Consider the following 19,800-nt stretch of genomic DNA (forward strand, 5'->3'; position numbering starts at 1 on the left):
AACAAAATAAATAGTTATAGACACATGATCAATATCAATAGACAATAAGTCTGACATGCAGAATATTCCCTGAACTCCGATCAAGAACCACAAAGCATTCTGGGAGATTAAGGCAGAGGAGAAACTTTAGCCTCTCTCTCAACAGCTCACTGTTAGCTAAGCTATGTTAGCGGAATTCACTAACTCTCTCACTCTTCGGTTACCTAGCAACTCGCTCGTCCTTTGGTTACCTAGCAACGACCTGCTGAGTAACTGCCACAGTGGCAGTTTAAGATTCCTCTTAAAAATGTTAAAAAATAAACAGCATTGAGAGAAAACTGTGGATAAAACAGGTGAGGTTACGCCACCAGTTCGGCTGTATTTCACTTATTTAAAACAAAAAATAATAATCAATAGTTATTGATACTGACTGGTATGAAATTATTAAATTGTGATATATTTTTCAGGCTTAACTTCAACATTTAGGGACCAAAACTGCCAGCGAATGGTTGAAATTAGTGAATATTTGAATAATCCTTTTATTAATACAAACATTGGAAACTGTCTGTATTTTATTTAGAATACGATCTGTATATATTTACACAAATAGGTGAATTTTCCACAAATAATTAAGAGTCCACAGAAAAATCCCCTCTTGTAGTTGTCTTTAATGTTTCCCGTTTGTTATTCTTGTTCCAAAATGACGAACATGTTTAGAAATAAACTTCCCAGGTTGATGGAAATAAACTTTTGGCGTTATGTTAATAAACACCTTAAAGCTTCACACCAACAAAAACTGTTGCCTGCAAATATAAATATCTTTATCAGAAACTCTTAAATCCTGTGGAAACAGCAAGGCTATGCTTAGTTTTTTCAGTTTGTCTTTCTTCCATTTATCATTTATATTATCCGCCGATATATAAAATAGCAGAACTTGAGAAAAGGAGTACTGTCTTTTTTTTTTTACCTTGACAGGCCATAAAATGATGAGGGGAAAAAAGAAGGAAAATGTACGATATTAGGCGTATTTCGGCTACATTAATTTAAAAGGTGAACTGATGATAGAAATCAGCAGGTGCGTGATAAAAAAGAGGCCATAATTCCCCTGTAATTAGTCCTCTCTGTGAGTCATTTAACAGCTGGCTGATCATTTTTAAAAGAGCCTTCTAGAACGTAATCATGTAATTAATGTTCAATTTTATTTGTGGGATAGTTTAATTTGCTAAAAAGTGAAAGATTTTGCGTCAGGCTTTTCAGAACTACTCTTCAAGGTATCCCCGCCTCCTCTCCTCTCGCGCCGGGGCGCCGCAATAAATAATGACGCAACAACAAGTAAGACAATCTCCACCCGCATCACGTGTTTTTCCCAAGAGACGTGTCAAACGTATTAAACCTGGATTTTGTACCAGTGTACAGTAAAAGGAGGACACAGCTAACTGATGCAGCGTTGTCTTTTTTGTTTTAGTTTGCAGGTTTTGTTTGTGCTCTCTGTGTTTCAGACGCCCCGAGGTGGCCCTGGGCCGTCTCGCAGCGCCTCGTGACGAAAAGTGTTTGCGCATGGCGGCTGCTAATGGCTGATGTCGTTTGATATCTTGGCTGGAGCCTTATCTTTTTTGGCTGCTGCGGTTGCTGTGGTATCTTGAAAGGCAGCTCGGTTTGGGGAGCTGTCAATGACGCGCTCCTTCCTGTTCCTCCACCGCCGTCGCCGCTCTCGTCAGCCATTTTAATGGCTCGGATCGAACTCGTGCGGCAGGATTGTGGCGCTGAATGAGTTTATTTTAGAGCTAAACTTGTGAGGGAATATTTGAAATGAGGTTTAAAACTGCGCAGTGTTTACTGGTCTTTCATTTAAAGTCACCAGGAGCCTGCAAATGCAGCTGGAGAGTCATAAATCAAGTGAATAAACGTTCACATTTCTGGTGCCACGTCTCCAAGCTGTCTGTTTTTCTCATTATCTTGTCCACATGGAAAGCTGCTAAAGATACAAACCTATCAAGATTGATTTGGGCGTCTTGTTTGTGTAATCCAAGGAGTTGGTAAGTGCTAAATGCGTTATATTTTCCCGAATAAAAAAAGAAGGTTTTTCAGTGCTGGGCTATCAAGATGTTTGTTTAAAGGCTGCCACATGCTTCAGAGAGGTCATAACATGCTGATTCAAACACATAAATGTGGAGTAGCAGGTGGCTAGCGCAGCATATGGTCGACATAGAGGGAAAACGACATGTGGTTCTCTTAATAAAAAGGAGATAAAAACACAACATTACTGCAGGCTCTGCAGTGAGCCCGATGCTGCTGCCTTATGCTTAATTAACACTGGCAGTGCTGGAAGCCGAAACGCATCATGAAACCTATAAATGTAGTTTATCACAAAACTGTTAAAGAACTTAAAGAGGAAACATGCTAATATTAGCATGCTAGGACGCTAAAAATGTTGATACTGGATATGAATGAAGTTTTATTTTTAGGATTTTTGCTAAATGCTGAAATAAACATGCTAGGATGCTAAAACTGCTAATATTGAATAGATTACTCACTATCAGTCATCGTAGCTTTTTACCCTCACAACATCAACAGTTTAGTCTTGTTTACATTAAAAGTATGAAGGTATTTTTCAAAACATTTTTTGCTAAACGCTAACATTAGCTTGCTAAATTAGATTATGTTACACTGTATAGATTAAATAGCTTTACTACAATTTTAAAATACAAAATGTCATCAGTTTACTGCTGTATTTAGATTCATTTTCCATGACAACATGGACTCTGCATGTCAGTGGCTCAATGCAAACTGTTTGTAACCACTTTATAAAATAAACTGAACTCGACTGCATTGTTTCTTAACTAAGATCAAACTGGAATAGACGCAACTGACTTGGTATCTGTTTTAATGAGTTGATTGAATTGACTTTATCTGTAAAATGCCTAGAAGTGTGAATCCATACCAAATAAATGAACTGCATTGAGTTGAACATCCATTTTTAAGCAATGTACTTTTTTTTTGCCAAATATGACATTTTAATGGCAAACATATCCAGGTTATAATGCTAGTAATTGTTTTTAAATTACAAGAACATTGATAAACATAGTTAGCAATAATGTGTTTTTATTTATTTTTTTTAGCTAAATGCACTGCTAACACATCAGTGTTTGATTCTGTAAATGCTCATTTTGGATAAATGTTTATTCATAAAGATAGTTTTTCTTTTTTGTTGTGGTTTGTGTGTAGATGAGCACGCCAGTGTGAAAAATCGTGAAAATGTTTGGATTTGAATGGCTGGCTTTATAACATTTGCTATAGGCTGAAATGTCACCAGCTAAGAAGGCCTTTTTGTTTAAGGTTTCAGTATTTAAACATATTTTCTTGAAGAATGCTTTTCGAAAGTAGCTCTAAGCAAAAGATGACGTAAAGAGTTTTTTTAAAAATTCAATGTTTAACACTGCATGTGTTATTTTATGGGTGATATATCATCATATCATTGGAATGACTGACTTATAAATCAGTTTTTAAATATAAGGAAACCAAAACAGTTGTAGTTATTCCACATCAACATCTACCATGTGTGAACGTCCCTACCTGATCTAGTGCAGTAGCTCTATGTGCATTCCCCTCTACGCCTGCAGACTATTTCTACGCTGTCACCTCCGTCACCTCTGATAGAACCTGACAAGTGGTTTTCCTTCTAAGTGGCCTATTCTTGGCTTAGATATTAACTTCATTTTTACATCCCCATCTGTAAGTCACTTTCAGTAAAAGCATCTGTCAAACGCATAAATACAGATTCTCAGATAGCTTTGTTAGATAATACTCACTGAAGCTACATGCTAACCTGACGCATCATTGATTCTTTAAAATACCAAATAATGTTGATCTGGTGAACAAATTTAAGAAATGTGTTTTTCAGGATTTGCTAATCTGTTCTCTACCTTCCATATTTTTTTAATTCTGTGCTTAAAAGTGCTAATAAACACGTGAAGAAACAACATATTTTTATTTATTTGAAAATTATGATTTCTTTCAACATCAGGATTTGGGCTTGTCGTCTAATGGTTTTATTAGCTGCGGTTTCATTATAAATGTGCGGAAATCATTGTTTGTATTCCACTAATGTTGAAAAAACACAATTATGCAATTCAGGTGTTTCCATAAATTAAGAAACGCAATTAAAATCACAGGTGAGTAAGTTTGTTCACGTGATAAGTCATTAAAAAACCCGCCACGCCATCAGCGTTCCACCACTTCCTGTCGTCTTCTTCGTCATTTCAGCCAGTAGTAACATCCAGTTGTTGATCGCATGATTAGAGTGATGGAAAATAAGTGTTTCCATTGCAGTTTTGCAAAAAAAAAAAACATTTTTAATACAGCCAAAAAAAAAACAAACATCTCATCCTAGTGCCATTTAAAAAAAAAAAATCAATTTTTTTTAAATGTACATGTTTTTATTAAGCAAATTTGTTTTCATAATTCCAATTTGTGCAGGTATATAGTCAATGGAAACGCAACTACTGACAACCCTAACATGAAATCCAAAATGGCTCCCATAGGTTTTAAATAAAATAAGTGCAACAATACAACATTTTACAGAACATGGTGAAACAGCTTAAATGTAAAAAATGTTTAAAAATTGATTGACTCGCACTGCTAATTGCAAATAACTTTAGCAAAACATTTAGCATGTCCAACCATTTTTTGGTTTCAACTGTAACTTTGGGTTGATTTAAAGTCTTGTACAAAAATCTGAGGTTCTACTTGAACACAAAGAGGTTAAACAACTTCAACTTGCTCTCTTAAAACTATTGTTTTTTTGGGGTTTTTTTTGCTTTTGCCAATTATGTAATAACAACTAGCTCCAAAGTAATTTTACATGATTGACAATAAAGTTGATGTTATCACCCTAAAGAGTGGAAACTTTATAGATCTGACGATGCAAACCTGGCTGCCTCAATCTACAGAAAGACTTTAAAAGATTTTGCAGGCAAAGCAGAAATTAATTTCTTGCTTCCCCAACTGTGACAAACTTGCACAGCAACGCCAATAAATTATGTTAAATTGCTGCTTGTGAATAAAAATAACCTCCATTTTGACTGCACTGGAGACAAAAAAAAAAGTATAGAGTGCAATTTCTTTGACTCACAGTCGTCTACTTTAAATTTATAATGCTAATTATTTATGTACATCGCTATTATGTTCATAAAGAGAACAGCCGTGTAAATTTATGTTCAATTTACCTGATGGATCGCCACCGCGAAGCCGCTTAAAATTCAGCAGGAACGATCAAACCTGTGGGCAGAGCATCACTGCAGCTCTAAACAAAGCAATCAGCTGGTTAAACTCTATCAGAGCAGCTCCAGAAAATGAGACTTAATGCCTCTCACTTCCTTTTTTTATTTTTTTCAGCTGATCAGAAACGCCGTCACACCACATTGCGCCCTGTAATGGTTTTTATGTCTGGACTCTGAGGTATTTAAATGAACAAAAGGAACCTCAGACTGTGGGTAGTCTGCCTATATGAGGGGAGGGAGCAGACTCTTAAAGACGGAGAGATGAAAGATTGACTCACCCAAATAGGGAAGGATTAGGACAAGTGGTTAGGACGCAGTGGACAAATCGATAAAAATCGGCTTCACTTGTAGCCGAAGAAGTTAGCGATTAGTTATTCAGCTTATTTCCGTCATGTTTTTGCTTCTGGATTGATGTTTTTGTGTCTGTGTGTCACACGGTTTTTAACATCAAAGTGTTTCTATAAATAGCCGCACGCCAGCTACGCAGCATAATGCGTTATATAACCGAGGCGAAATGCATTCGGAGGCCACATCAGCATCAACAACAGCGCTGCTACCTGTTATAACCGCTGCAAGGCAGCGCGCCCGCTCCTCTTTCTCATAAGAAACAAATGCAGATTACATGCTCCTCTTCATTATTCATGCAGCGTTTCTGTCTTCGCTCGAAAGTCTGCTCGGAAAATGGAAAACGACTGAGCAACCTTCTGTAAGTGTTGCTCCTAATTATGAACCCCGCTGAGAAAAATCACCCACATTTGAGGTTTTCTCAGGACTGACAGATAAGTTGCGTAAGACCTGCCAGGCCTTGTACAGCTGATGAGCCGAAAGAGCGCTTTCTAAAGATTTATCATCTTAAGTGACATCTTTGTTCAGACTCAAATGTTGAGATTTTTAAAGGAAAAATACTAGAAAATATCAACCAGGTCAGTTAGAGGTGATATATTATGCTTCGTTGACCAGGTCAGGATGGCCTATACAAAACCTTTTTCTGTACTAAATCAATATTAGATAATGAGATTTCAGTCTGATCGGTTCTGCCTATTTTGAGCTGTTTTAGGGCGTCTTGTCACTTTAAATCAAAAAAAAAAAAAAACAGCTGCTGGCCACACCCTCCAACTCAACATTTACAGTCGCAAAATGGCTGCACACAGCTGTGCAGTTATACAACTGTGCAATCTTTGAAAAGCACAAGTGGAGCCTCCTGCAAAAAAAAAACAACAAGAAGGCAGCAAGTGGTTTCTGGATGCCAAGTTCACAACGAAATACTGGTCTTTTCCAGCAGCCATTGTACAGCGCGTACAGTGATTAAACCAGCTAACCAATAGTGTTTGAGTTCTGCTTGGGTTGCTAGGTAACAGGCTTGGCTTTGCTGGGTAGTGCGTCCTAATTTGTGACGTCATATTCGGATGATTCTTGAAACAAAAATCATTAATTTATTGCCAAAGAAAAAGCTAGATTTTTTTGGAGGGGAAGGTTGCTAGGTAACGGCAACTTTGCCATCGGAGGGTTTTTGAAACGTCTCATTTTAAAGACACCAAAAAATGTCTAGGTAGATTTTGCTAAGCACATCCTGTATTTAAAAGCATACGAGTTTGTAGAAGCACATTTTTGACATTGCAAAATGAGAATTGTGCAAAATTCTCATTTCCTTGCCTGTTAAGATGAGGAATTTGCTGATGTAGAAAACTAATCCAGTCTCTCATATAGACTTCCTGTTTTTTGTTGATCTATTTTTGGGAATTGCTGCAGAAATATGGGGTTAAGTTGAACGACAAAAGTGACATATATTGCTAAACACTCCTTTTTATCTTTCTACATTAAACACCATAAAGAATTAGATGATTAAATTGACCAGATATTACCCATCAGTTAATGAACAGACTTTATAAAAGTTTCATTTTGCAAAGAAAGTGACAAAGAACAACGGTTGAACTCTGTTTCCTTTTCCATCCCTACTCAGATCTGGAAACCATAGAATAAGAAACGAAACTACAGCTCTTTAAATCTGCAGCCTGGGCAGAAACCCTGTCAGCGCTGATCTCCTCATCGCAGGAACATGTGGAGTCAAATCGAGCTGAAAATAAATTGGAAATTGGACTCCATTTTCAACTTACCAGGTGGCTAACGTGGCAGATTTAAAATGGAGGCTGCAGAGAAAAACTAATTATTAAAATTAATACAAATGTTATCGGCTCCTGCTCAGCCTTCTTCATGAAAACAGCGTTTTTGATTACTCTTCCTCTGTAATGTTTTTTAATGTGATGTTGATTTATCCGTGTTTACATGGGGAACAATTAAGCTTTAAACACCAACAGTTCTTCACTTGGTGGTCAATCTTTAAAAAAGTGTTTGCTCCAGCTTATAGGAGAACAAAACAGAGCCACCCCTCCCCCACCTGTTGATGCGCACTGCCACTCAGCTGGCTTAAAGGGAACCTATTTCACTTCTTACTTGCTTACAAAAAAATAAAAATATATGCAAAGCATTTCCACACAGGAAGAATAGATATTTATGCTGTTGAGAGCAAAGAAAGAGCCACCCATCATCACTGTTATTAAGCTAACGCTGTTTGGGAACGAAAGCAGAATGTTTGCTTAAAAATATTAATTTACCTGATGTGTAAAGAGGCTCCCAGTATTCAGATCTCCTCTAACAATGTTTATAACTTCCTATTTTAATTGTGAAAACAACAAATATATCATAATGTGCGCTAGCACAAAAGCTAACATCTATAATATTCGTTATTTCTGCTCTGGTGATTCAGCCAATCAGCACCAAGGAAAATAAATGGCGCACCTGGATTGGCTGGTTTGCGAGCATCAGCCAATAGTACGTCAAGAAGAATTAGGAAAAGGTATTTTCAGTATCCTAAGCAATATTTCTTTCTGCTCTCTGAAGAAAATGCAAATTTTCCACAAATAATCTGGAGTTCAGAGGAAAATCTGTGAATACTAAAAATGCAGAAGTTTTCAGAAATGTTTTCCACTTGTTATTAAACTATTCGTGTTGCAAAATGATGAACTTGTTAAGAAATTAACTGTTTTCCCAACTTGATTGAAAGAAACAATTGCTTATCCTTTCACTCTCACTAATACTCCACATCAACAAACGTTCATGTAGCATCGTGTAAAGTATTTAAATTTCCCAAACTGCATTTTCTTTTGAATATTTTAATATGCTCTATGGAAAAAAGGTGGATTTTCCACTAATAATTTGGAGTTACAGCCACAGAAATTCCACCGACGGGGATTTACAACATCTTAAACATCAGGCGTAATCATTGAAAATATGTAAAATGTAAATATTTCATAAAAGAAACTAAATGTAACTTTAATAAATATAATAAAAATGCATTTTACTTGTAGGTGCTTTTGTTGACACTTACATATTTTAACATAAAAAAGTACACAATATTAAAATACGCAGTAAAAATAAGTTCAAAATAGGATTTAAATAAGATCAAACAAAATCAAATATAAATTAATTGTATTATTTATGAGAAGAACCTTCAGTACCACTGGGATGTTAAGGAAAAGTCAATAAATATATCAATTGATAAATAATAGATGGTCAGGATTTAGGGCAACAACATGAACAGTTTTTGTTCTTCACTTTATTGAAACTCAAAGAATAACTTTAAACTACCCAGGAGCCGCCATTTACCTTCACTTACAAACACTTTCAGCATTTAGGGGGGAAAAAAGAAAAGCCTTTCAGGAACCAGTGGTTTTTATTTCACCTTCTCAGTGAGCCAGAACACAGCATGTGGATTAAAGATCCATAAAACACTCAGCACTTCTCGCATAAGCAGTGAAATACGCTCGCTGACATGTCCGCTCACTCCGATTCCCGCCCGTTTATATCACTCCGTCGGCTGCGGCGCGATTCCGCCGCTTGCTCTTAATGCGACGAGCAGCGTAAACATGGCGCCCCGCGGCGAAAGGGGGAGACGTCTGAAATAACAGCCGTCACGGTTCTGGAGAACCGGGCCCTACGGGGGGAGGTGCAGCCTTCAGAGGCGGCACAGCGTCGCTTATCGTTAACTACTTTAAGACTGAATTAAAATGTGCTGAAGGAAACAAAAGGGAGGAAATAAAACGCCTGAAATGAAGAGCTGAAGTGTTGAGGCTTCAGATGCACAGCAGGTTTCTGCACATGGACGGTAATCCTGAAAGGACTTCCTGGTTAATTAAAGGTTAAATTAATAAATAAAGTAGGAAAAAGCAAGGATTTTTAAAATTATTAGGCTTCCGTATCATTTGTAGCTTGAGGTAACGTCAAACCTCTTTGTTTTATTGCTGCTTTTATGGTGTTTATTGCTAATTAAGATGGTAAGAAATGGAGAGCATAATAGGATTAGCGCATTTATTGTTATTATATCCAACCCTTTAAGAGGTTTTTATTATTACCAGGGATTAGAGATGCAAGTTATTGAGAAATGAGTTAATCTAAAGTTGAGTTAATTAATAAGTGGCCATTTTATTAAAAACTTGAGTTTTCTAATTTGTTGACGTTGCTCTGACATGAAGGAGCACTAAGGGGAAAATTTAGGAGTTTCTTGAGTGTTTATATTTCATAACAGAACCCCAAATCGGACTTTGTTTGGACCGTTTCTCTTTCCCGTTCTGGTATGGTGCCGCCATCTTTAATTCTGTATCAACTGGCTTCTCTCAGGATGACCAGCAGCGCCCTCTTCTGGATGGCAGCCAAACTACAACACTATTGTTGCGTTCACACCAAACGTTATCTGAAGGTCCTGGTTTAAATTCAGAGTCGACGCAGACGCACGTCGTCGCTCACTTTGCTGCCCGATTGAAGAGTTTTCAGCGTTTGACGCTGGAGTTGAAAAATCTGAACTTCTGCCGCTCGATGCGGAGCGTCAACCAATCAGAGAAACTCCGCTATGTGACACAGTGATCTGTAGCTGGTGTCCTGCCAGGAGATGCAGGCACCAATGTGGGTTAAAGGTCGTCAAACTGGGCTCTGGTAAGACAAAAGCAGCACTAATAGCGACCCACGTTGGCGCCCAGAGAGCTTGTGAAACTCACAAAACTTGAGAATTATCCGGCATATTCAAGCACAAGCCGAATGGCCACATTCAGTAAATAAAACCCAGATAATCCCAATATTTAATCCACTATTGATCAAAGTAACCAGGAGATGAAACAACCGTCGTGTCGTTATCAATGGAAACTGAACACAAAATGTTCAGGAAAGACATCTGAGTCTCCGTTATGATTGCAGAAACTTTCACCACATAATATTTTGGTGTCATTTCCTTAATTTCATCCGCCATTGTACAAACAGACCGGCTCCTCTCAACGTTCGCCTGCTGCACACACGTCCAACTTGAAGCGTTCGGTGTGAACGCGCCATAAAAGAAGGTCCAAGTGGACATTATTAGTTAATCAATGGGGATTAATTGTAATCTAATAAACCATTAAGTGTAAATCGATTAAATGTTTGTTAATCGATTTACAATTCACTTTTTCCATTTTTCTCCCTCTTAACGTTTTTCTGTTGCCTTGTTGTTGTGGTTTAGTAAATTCACAAAAAGCCAAACCGCAATCTCTTCACCACACCTGGACACACACACACACACACACACACACACACACACACACACACACACACACACAACACTTACAAGACCAACTTCAACGTTGATTTTCCCCTGAGCTGCTGCAGCCACGGCAGCCATCTTGATAAATGAGTCTGCTGCCTTTAATTAGTGTCACATTAATGATCAGTGATCAATTATTCAGTAAAGACTTCAGAAGCACAAATTGTACATTTTTCCTCTAGATCTGTTCTAACCGCCTATATTTGTTTCACCTACATTTAAGGAAACGTGAAGACGTACTCATGTTTTCACTCAAAATGGCGGCTTCTGTTGCTTTTAGTTCGGTCGTAAATAAAACATGTTGCCACATCGTTAGCAAGCAAAAATCTAAAATAAACACTTTAATCACAATAACATAAACAAAATGTGCAAAAATCCAACTTATTCAGTGGTTAAAAGTAAAAAAATCATTTATTTATGTGAAATAGATTTAATCGAGGCTTTGTGATGATCTGTGATGCTGCGGGCCAGTTTTTAAATACTTTTCATCTCACTTTGAACTTCGGTAAGAGTGCATGGCATCAGAAACTCTTTGATATATCTGGATATTTTAGATACAAATCCTGTTTAACTTTGGCTTTTGGTCTTTTAGCAAGATATTAATCCTGATCAAATTATCAGAAATGGTTGCAAAATCCACCTTCTTTTTAGTCAAATCCCACAGAAATAAGAATGAACCATTATGTACAAAGTGTTTGCATTAGCGATGCCAGTAAATGTGTTGAACATGATTTCATGGATTTGTTATTTTCAGTGTAGGATTATGCTGCTGCAGTCACAGATTCATATATTTTACGCCTTTTAAAGGATTTTTACCAGGGCTGCCAATAAGCCAGCAGACCACTCCATAAAAAATCCTTTTTTATTGTGATTTTCAGATAATTACACTGATAGACATTGTTTCCAAAGAAAAAGCATAGAATATGAGATCAATAAAGACAGATGTTTACGGGCCTGTGATCCGAGTTTTGACCGTTTCTGGTTCTGCAGTGGAACATTAGCATGTAATCTCTCTCAGTTTTCTCTCTCCCCTTTGCTCAGGCCTTAGAGGGGCGTGCAACGAGCTGCCGTCCACTCAGATCGGGCTGTTTAGCGAGCACAGGAAAGGCAGGATACTGGCTAATTTAAAAGACAGAACCCGCAATGGCAGCAATTTTCAAGCAGGGCATAAAATGTTAACGAGTTTTCAACCAAAACACTGAGCTGAAACAAAGCCACAGAGAATTACATCACTCAATGTTTCTGGTTTTCATCAACAAGATGAAATGAAAAGCTGTGAGCTAGCATTAACAGTTCATACATGCTAATTGTTAGCATTACGAAGCTAATGCCTAGCAATCTGCAGCTCTGGAGACACAACTGACTCACTTAATATATTAAATGATGAAAATTTTTTTTTGTTTGCTTCATTCTTTTGTTTTGAACCCTGAGAAACAAACAATGACCCCACCGTGACCCCCACGGTAAAACGCCACTGTTTACTGCTAATCGCACTTAGCCTAGTCATTTAGCACAGCTATTATATTTCTGTTGATTGTTTAGTTTATTGTTTTCTGTGTAATACTGCTATATCCTACTTTTTTCTGATTTCAAAGCGGTGCTGCAATTGTCTGGAGAGGCTGTTAGCATATTTATGCTAGTCACTAGGAATGCATTAGCCTTAGCTTCTTAGCTGCTAGATGTTAGCTTCTTGCTACACAGAATAAAATTCAGCTTCAGAAGGCGTCTAAATAGTGTTCGTGTTAGAATGTAAGACTGATTTAGTAGTTCTTATGTAGCTTGGTACCGCTAGTTGCTACAATTTTAGGTCAGCTAATCATTGCTAAAATTAGCATCCCCCTTAAAGCCTCATCCAGCAGCTAAATAGACTTTGTTTTCTTTCTTTTAATGTATGTTAGAGTTATTTACTGTCAGGAGACTATGGTGTAAAATATATTTTCATGTATTTTCATGTTTTATTTATAGCCTTGTTAGCATGGTTGATCAAAACATGTCTCTGAACTGGTCCTTGAATGCATCGACTCATGTCCAATAGACTTTCTATCGACTACTGTTTCTGATAAAACAATTAAATGGCAGGCGATGTTTTAAATATGCAAGGTTTAGATGTTTTAATTTGACCTTATTCATTGTTTATCTGATTCTGCTAATACAACCTGAGGCATATCTTAGTTTCCAAGATGTTCAGGAATGTTTTATTAAAGTCTGGTGTTCAGTAATTCCATTAGAGTGGCTCTGTTTTTCACCTGAATCATTAAAAAACAGACAGTCACAGCCTAAATACAACTGTTTTCAAAGTGATCTCAGCCATCATCATTCACCAACTTTGTTTTGTCTAATGGCTTTTGACTCCATTTTGACTTAAATTTGCTGGTTACTTTCCAGAAACCCAAAGCTTTTTGTGTAACGTTTCAGTATATTGTCTTAGGACCAGAGGATTTCCAAAAATCTACATTGTTCATTTTGTTGCAATGTCTTCTAGAAACTTCAAATCTCCTTTGGAAAACCTAATGTCCAACAAATAATTGGATCTTAATGGTAAAGACTGACAGTCAGTCGTTACAATCCAGCGCACAACGCCACCTTTCTGCTGAAGTGTTGAACAGCAAAAAGGTTTTAAAACAACATCTGCCCAATTAGTACAGTTCAACATTTATTTATAAATGTCCACCGCCCATTAGTCCCAATGCCAATATTGATATTTGGGATTATTCTTAAGCTAAATGCAAAGCTAGTCTCTTTAATCGCTCCCAAAATGCCATTTGTAAAAACAGGAACCTGGCCTCACATTTTATTTGTGTAATGGATATGCCCAGCATTACTCATATGTTATGCTTGGGGGACATTCCCAGAAGTAACTGAGCTGGAATGATAACAGAAGAATTGTGTGATTGAGACAAATGGAGCTCCGCTGCACAAAGCACGGCAACAATACATCAGCCACCAGCAGCAGGTATGTTTCTGCTAAGAGGATTGATGGAAAAATGGTGAGAAATTTCTCTTCTCTGCACAACAACATGCCAACATGTCCAAATACCCTGGATCCAGGCCCATAATGCATGCAGGAGCCCACTGGGAATATATTAGCATCCGATAACCGCCGCTGGCTTTTACTGTTAGATAAAAAGGTAGGACATAAGCAAAGAGGAAGATCTAACCTGCCGGCTCCAGATATTCTTGAATGAGCTGACCTCCAGATTTGTTTTCTCAGGTTTTGCAGTCACTATGGGAACCTAAACACAAAAAGGCAGATTGTTAACAAACAGAACATGGGCATAAAAAAACAGAAGAACACTTGCAGCTTTTTCCTTCTACAAAGTTGTGGCTTTTTATTGGTTCCATTTGAACAAAACTGATATTTGATCACTTCAATAAGCAGAACCGTGTAAACGAAACCACAGCCCAATACAACAGCAGCTCTGCCAGTAACTCATAACTTTAATCAAGCTTGTCCCTTTTCGTTTTTAATTACACTTCATGTTGATTAATGAGGCCCACCGCCTTTACATAGATTTTTAATATAATACCCTCCGGTATATTAGCAGAACTCCATGTCAGACTCTTTCAATAAACTTTTCTCCAGGTTCATAAATGCCTTTATAAGTTCATGTTTTTTGGTGTTTGGGAAATGAGGTCTTTCAAAAACCTCCTGATTGTTAAGGCACAATCAACGCTACCTCGCAACCCAAGCTGAGCTCCAGCACGTTTGGTCAGCTGGTTTTACCGCTGTACAATGGCTGCTGGAAAAGACAGGCGTTTTGTTGTTGACTTACAATTCTTGTTGGTTGTGAAGGAGGCTCTACTAATGCTTTTCAAGGATCTACAATTGCATAATTACGCGTCTGTTTGCGAGTGTAAGCGCTGAGTTGGGGGCGTGGCCAGCAGCAGGATTTAAAGGGACAGGACGCCCTAAAACAGCTCAAAATGGGCAGAACTGATCAGACTGAAATCTCATTTTCTAATTATTATTTTGTGTAAAAAATATACCAAACATGTTTTATATAAACCATAGACCTGTCCTAACCCGTTAAAGGGAGAATAATAAGTCACCTATATCTGATTATTTTTGTTCTTGTTGAATTGCAGAAATACAGATCTGGATAAAACGAAGAGCCCGCTGCACTGAAGCCTGTTTAAAAGTTTCTGGTTATTCCACCAAATATTGATTCCTGATCTCTTCCTGAGTTAAAACATTAGTTTTGTTCTTTCTAAAAGAATATTAACTTGTTTTCTTCGCATTATCTGAGGTCTGAAAGCGCTGCATCTATTTAGTTATTTTGACCTTTTCTCATTTTCTGCAAATAAAAACTAAATTTCTGCTTTGAATTTTATTGACATGTTGTCAGTAGTTCATAAAATAAAAGAACAATATTCATTTCACTCAAATATAAACCTATAAAGAGTAAAATCAGAGAAACTGATCGTTTTAAGTCGTCTCTTAATGTTTTCCAGAGCTCCATGTCCCATTAGAGGTGGAAAAACTTATTTATTTGCTGTATTTAAAAGAAAAAAAAAGAAAAAAATCCATAAAATGTCTAATAAATCCTTACTTCCAGATGCTTTGTGCATAAATGGAGACATTTTAGTTGCTATACAAGACTCGACTTGAACGCCTAGCTTCACTTCCCACCAAGGTCAACCGGAGCGACTCTGTTGACCTCTGGGGTCAAACTCGTCATCTGTAGCTTCTGTACAGCAGCGTGAGCCACGCAACAGTGCGCCTGGAGCGGACGTGCAGTAAGACTGCATTCACAGCCCTCTGAGCTCTCGCATGAGCGCATGTTAGCATATCTTTGTTGGCACGTGGCTCGTCCTCCAGCGAAGTTGCCCTTTCGCCCACTCTCGTACGAAATAAATAAAAAATCAAGTCTCATTGAATATTAAATACGCGTAGCAGTGTAATGATGACAGAGACCCAGAGCTAGCCTCTAATTATTCAGGCTTCCACTGCTGACTCAATGAGGCTCCCACAGGGGCCTGTGGAGCCTCCCTTCAACGCCGCTTCTCCTTCAAACAGTGGCGAGCCGCAAAGTCACCCTTCCACTTCACTTTCTTTAAAGGCTGCCAGTCTCCAAATGCCATTAAGCACATCAGCTGCTTGTTTACAGCCGAGTCGGTGTAGAGAGGAGCGGTATTTAAATGACGTCGCCACCCCGCTGTTAGAAGTCGAACGGCGAGTCGGCTATGAATATGCAGCCGATGTGCAATTTGCACAGATGCAGATGTTTGCATCTGTGGGAGTAAAAAGGGGAACGTTTTGCTGAAATGAGCCCGTTCTCTTTGCTAGAAAGCAGCTCATTCTGCGGAGTGGTGCAGAGCTGAAAATAGACGCACAGTGGCCTGCTGAATAAAAGATGACAGGACAGCGCGGCCGTGCTCTCGCCGTACCCTTCGCAGAGGCACTGCGTGTTCGTTGCATGTCCAAGCGCACGCGCGGTTGGGCTTCAAAGGTTTTTTTTTGGTTTTTTTCCCCCGTTTTGCTTTGCCACATGCACACAAATAATGTAATTATATACTAAAAAATTAGAAATGGATGTCTCCAAGAGCAGCTTTTATCCCCGTTAGCACGCATGAGCAACTCCTTTTCCACTACACCTGACCGACGGAGCGAAACGCTTAGAAGAGGATTTGGGAAAAAAAACAACTTTTTTTTTTATATTATTTGAATTAAAAACCTCCCAACATGACAGGAAATTAAAGTCAAGAGCTCATTATTTACACCCAATTTCTCTTTTCTTCTTCCAACATTTATTTTTTTTTACCAAAACCTGAGGGAGGATGTGATGAAATGTTTATCCACTTCTCTCTACACACCCAGCTTTGGTATCTAAAGCGCTACCAACTTGAAAAGCGGCGCGATGTGGCGGCGGCGGCGGCGGCGGCGGCGGCGGCTGCTTCCCATTTGGCTAATCTGTATGCTCTCTGATAAGAAAGCTTAAATCCTCCATCCTGCCTCCGTGCCATGAAAAACAAAGGCTTTACCTAATAACAAATCTGAGCCATATTTCACACAGCACTTTGATTTTAGTTTTGCTCCCCAAGCACGAAGTAGCTGGCTACGCCGGGGATTGCTGAGAGGGAGGGATTGGAGTCCAGGGACAGAAATAGAGATTATATTTGTTTATTCATCAGAGTGTAAGCAGGTAATTATGACGATTCCTGCAGAATGCTTTTTTTGTTTCTAATTTGTTGAATCATAACGAAATTGCAGCTTTTTAAAATCCGATCAGGGTGATGGTGAGAGTTTCATGTCAGGACAGTAACTCACATCTGCAAGCATGACTCATGTAATTATGTCAGCAGTACTAAAAGTCATGCATGCGCCCCTGCTGAACATACATACTTGATTAAGAAACTTAAATGTACGACAGCGTATTTTAGGTTGTTGTAGATAGAAAAAAAGGAGTACATTTCTGCCAAAATCTCTGAAATTTTCTAGGAAGAACAAGGACATTTCTGAGCTCCAAAAGCGGAAAATTTGCAAGAAAAAAACTCAGAAATCTCAACAACAAAAAAAATGGAAAAACCTTGAAATTTTTCTAGAAAATTTCAGAGACTAATATGAAAAATTCAGTTTTTTATAGCATTAGGGTCATTATAGATGGGAAAAAAAGAGTGAGTTTTTGCCAAAAGCTCATACATTTTCTAGAAAGTACAATGAAATTTCTGAGCTCCAAAAGTGGAAAATTTGTTAGAAAAAAACTCTGAAATTTTTAGATAAAACTCATAAATATAATTGGAAACATTCTGGAAAACCTCTTTGATTAATCTCAAAATTTCAGATGTTTTTCCAACTTTCAAACTCAGAAATTTCTACATATTTTGTCTATAAACTCATAAATCTTTTCTCTATCTACAATGACCTCAATACGCTGTTGTATAAATGTATTTAAAGCACACAGAAAACTCCTTGATTCATTTCTTAATTTATTTTGCTTTTACTGTTCAATATAAATTATTTATTTCTGTTAGTATATTAAAGGTCAACATTTGAGGAGTGAGTAGACCCCTGGGATAATAAACTTTCACCATGGCAGAATCACGTTTTGCTTTTCATTTTCAGAAACAGAATTACTCACAAAAATGTAACATTACATCATCATCGGCGTATCGTGAGATTTTCCCATGTAAACTCATGTGTGTCTCATCTTTATATGATATTCAGACTGATTTATTTTATCCGTCAGTTTTTATTATATATTATATACATCATACAGTAACGGTTTCGTCTGAATACATCTACAGATCTATTTCACATCTTACTCTCTCAATTAATAAACTTTAATTTCTAATGAAAATTTTGACATTGGAACTGGAAGAAATTTAGCTTATCCAAAATAAACAAACAACTGAAACAACAAATAAAATGGAAACTGAATGTCAACGCACAAGACTGAAGACTTACGTCATCCTGTCTTTGGTAGAAAGAGAGAGATGAGAAAAACAAACATAAATAAAACATTAACGAGCTTATTTTAATTTATCATCCAATTAGTTGATTTATTGCTTATTTTGACAGGGTTAGTTGGTTGCCTGGAAACAAAACAACCCAGTTTTCCAGAGATAAAAAAACAAGTTTATACATCATTAAATCAACATTTATTTTAAAAATACAGAATATTTAATGTGATATCTAAAAATGTTCACTTTCCTGCTACAGGGAAAAGATCAAACCGCCCCAATATTTAGTTTTCTTTTTGGTGTTTTAGGGGTTACTGAGGTTAAAATGTCACTGTTTGATTCATCACATTGTACATTTTTTTAATGTTATTTCTTTCTTTCCTGAGGAGAAGAGCGTATAAATCCAACCGTCTCATTCTGTGATTTGGCTTCCTAAAAGCAGATTTTGTCAATCAATATTATGCTGTCAATGCAACAAAAGCGTTTGTATTGTTTTTTGGGGTTTTTGTATGCAGAAGAGGACAAAACGTGGACAAAGAAAAAAAAAAGTGGAGAAAATAACGTCTCTCTTTGCTGCAGCTCTTTGTAGTGAGGGAAAAAAGGCCTGCTGAGAAAGAAAAGAGTGCATGGTGAATCTATTATTCCAGGAGACTTCAGATGTTTTGCTTCAGGCAAGTGTGACTTCGCAAAAGCCTGTTTTTCACAAAGGCTGTCGATTCTGGACTATTTTAGGTAGGTGTCTATCTGGCCGAGTCCCTCTCCTCTGCTGCTGTCCTCTTCACCTCCGTCCATCCCTTTAATAAAGAGAGGAGGGCCACTCTTACTGCTAACCCACCTCTGTGCACACAGCACCGCTCGGGCTTCACAGTTCGCCTCAAAACTCGGACTCTGACTGAGTGGAAGTGTGTGTCTGTGATGGACAGGTTGTGTAATACAGCACTTAAAATGGCCTTTGCTTTTTTTCTTTTCTCCAGCCTGTCCGAACCGGTTATTCACAAACGGTCGAGCCCCAGCACCCTTGATTAATGACTTCTAAAATAGTCAACCGGGAAATAAGAAAATCTCTTCAACTAAAAAGTGAGAACAAATTGGAGTGGAGAGCTAATTTTTATGACTTCTCGCACCAGCAGTAGGTGGTTTTGGCTTTTAATAGACATAGGAACATGCTAAATATAAGCGAAAGCAATCAAGTCCACAACAGGAAGTGTTGGCATAATACTCATTAGCGGGGTTTATTTTTGGAGAAGTGTAACAAAATGATACTGCAGTCAAAACTCAGCAAGGTCCACACAAAGCAGTATTTATCCACCAAAGATCCAGCTAAAAAGCATTTATTTCATGATTATTTTTCTAAAATTTCCTAAGAAAAATAAGGTTGGTATTAAAATAATAATTTAATAATAGTTTTTAATAGTCTTCCAAATTGAAAGCCTTTAAAAAATGATTTTAGAAAATGAATTGTTCCTCTAAAATAAACGGTAATGTTTAAAAAAACATTCTGAGAATGGCTAAAGCAGT

The 19,800-nt window shown here is 37.6% G+C and overlaps 1 protein-coding gene and 1 long non-coding RNA gene across 4 annotated transcripts in view; one reads left to right on the forward strand and one right to left on the reverse strand.

The window, feature by feature from the left end:
- Positions 1-19,800, reverse strand: part of nlgn2a (neuroligin 2a) — a 249,000-nt gene that overhangs the window by 186,082 nt on the left and 43,118 nt on the right. For all 3 annotated transcript variants that reach the window (XM_008435581.3, XM_008435578.3, XM_008435579.3), the window contains exon 2: positions 14,040-14,114. The gene's annotated coding sequence lies outside the window, so the exon portion shown is untranslated. The remainder of the gene's footprint in view (positions 1-14,039; positions 14,115-19,800) is intronic.
- Positions 217-1,908, forward strand: LOC145548971 (uncharacterized). The gene is made up of 2 exons (XR_014084915.1): positions 217-332; positions 1,479-1,908. It is a non-coding gene; the product is annotated as an uncharacterized LOC145548971 (long non-coding RNA).

This window comes from Poecilia reticulata, chromosome 18 (genome assembly GCF_904066995.2).
Source record: "Poecilia reticulata chromosome 18, P_reticulata-male-v2, whole genome shotgun sequence".
Classification (NCBI taxonomy): domain Eukaryota; kingdom Metazoa; phylum Chordata; class Actinopteri; order Cyprinodontiformes; family Poeciliidae; genus Poecilia; species Poecilia reticulata.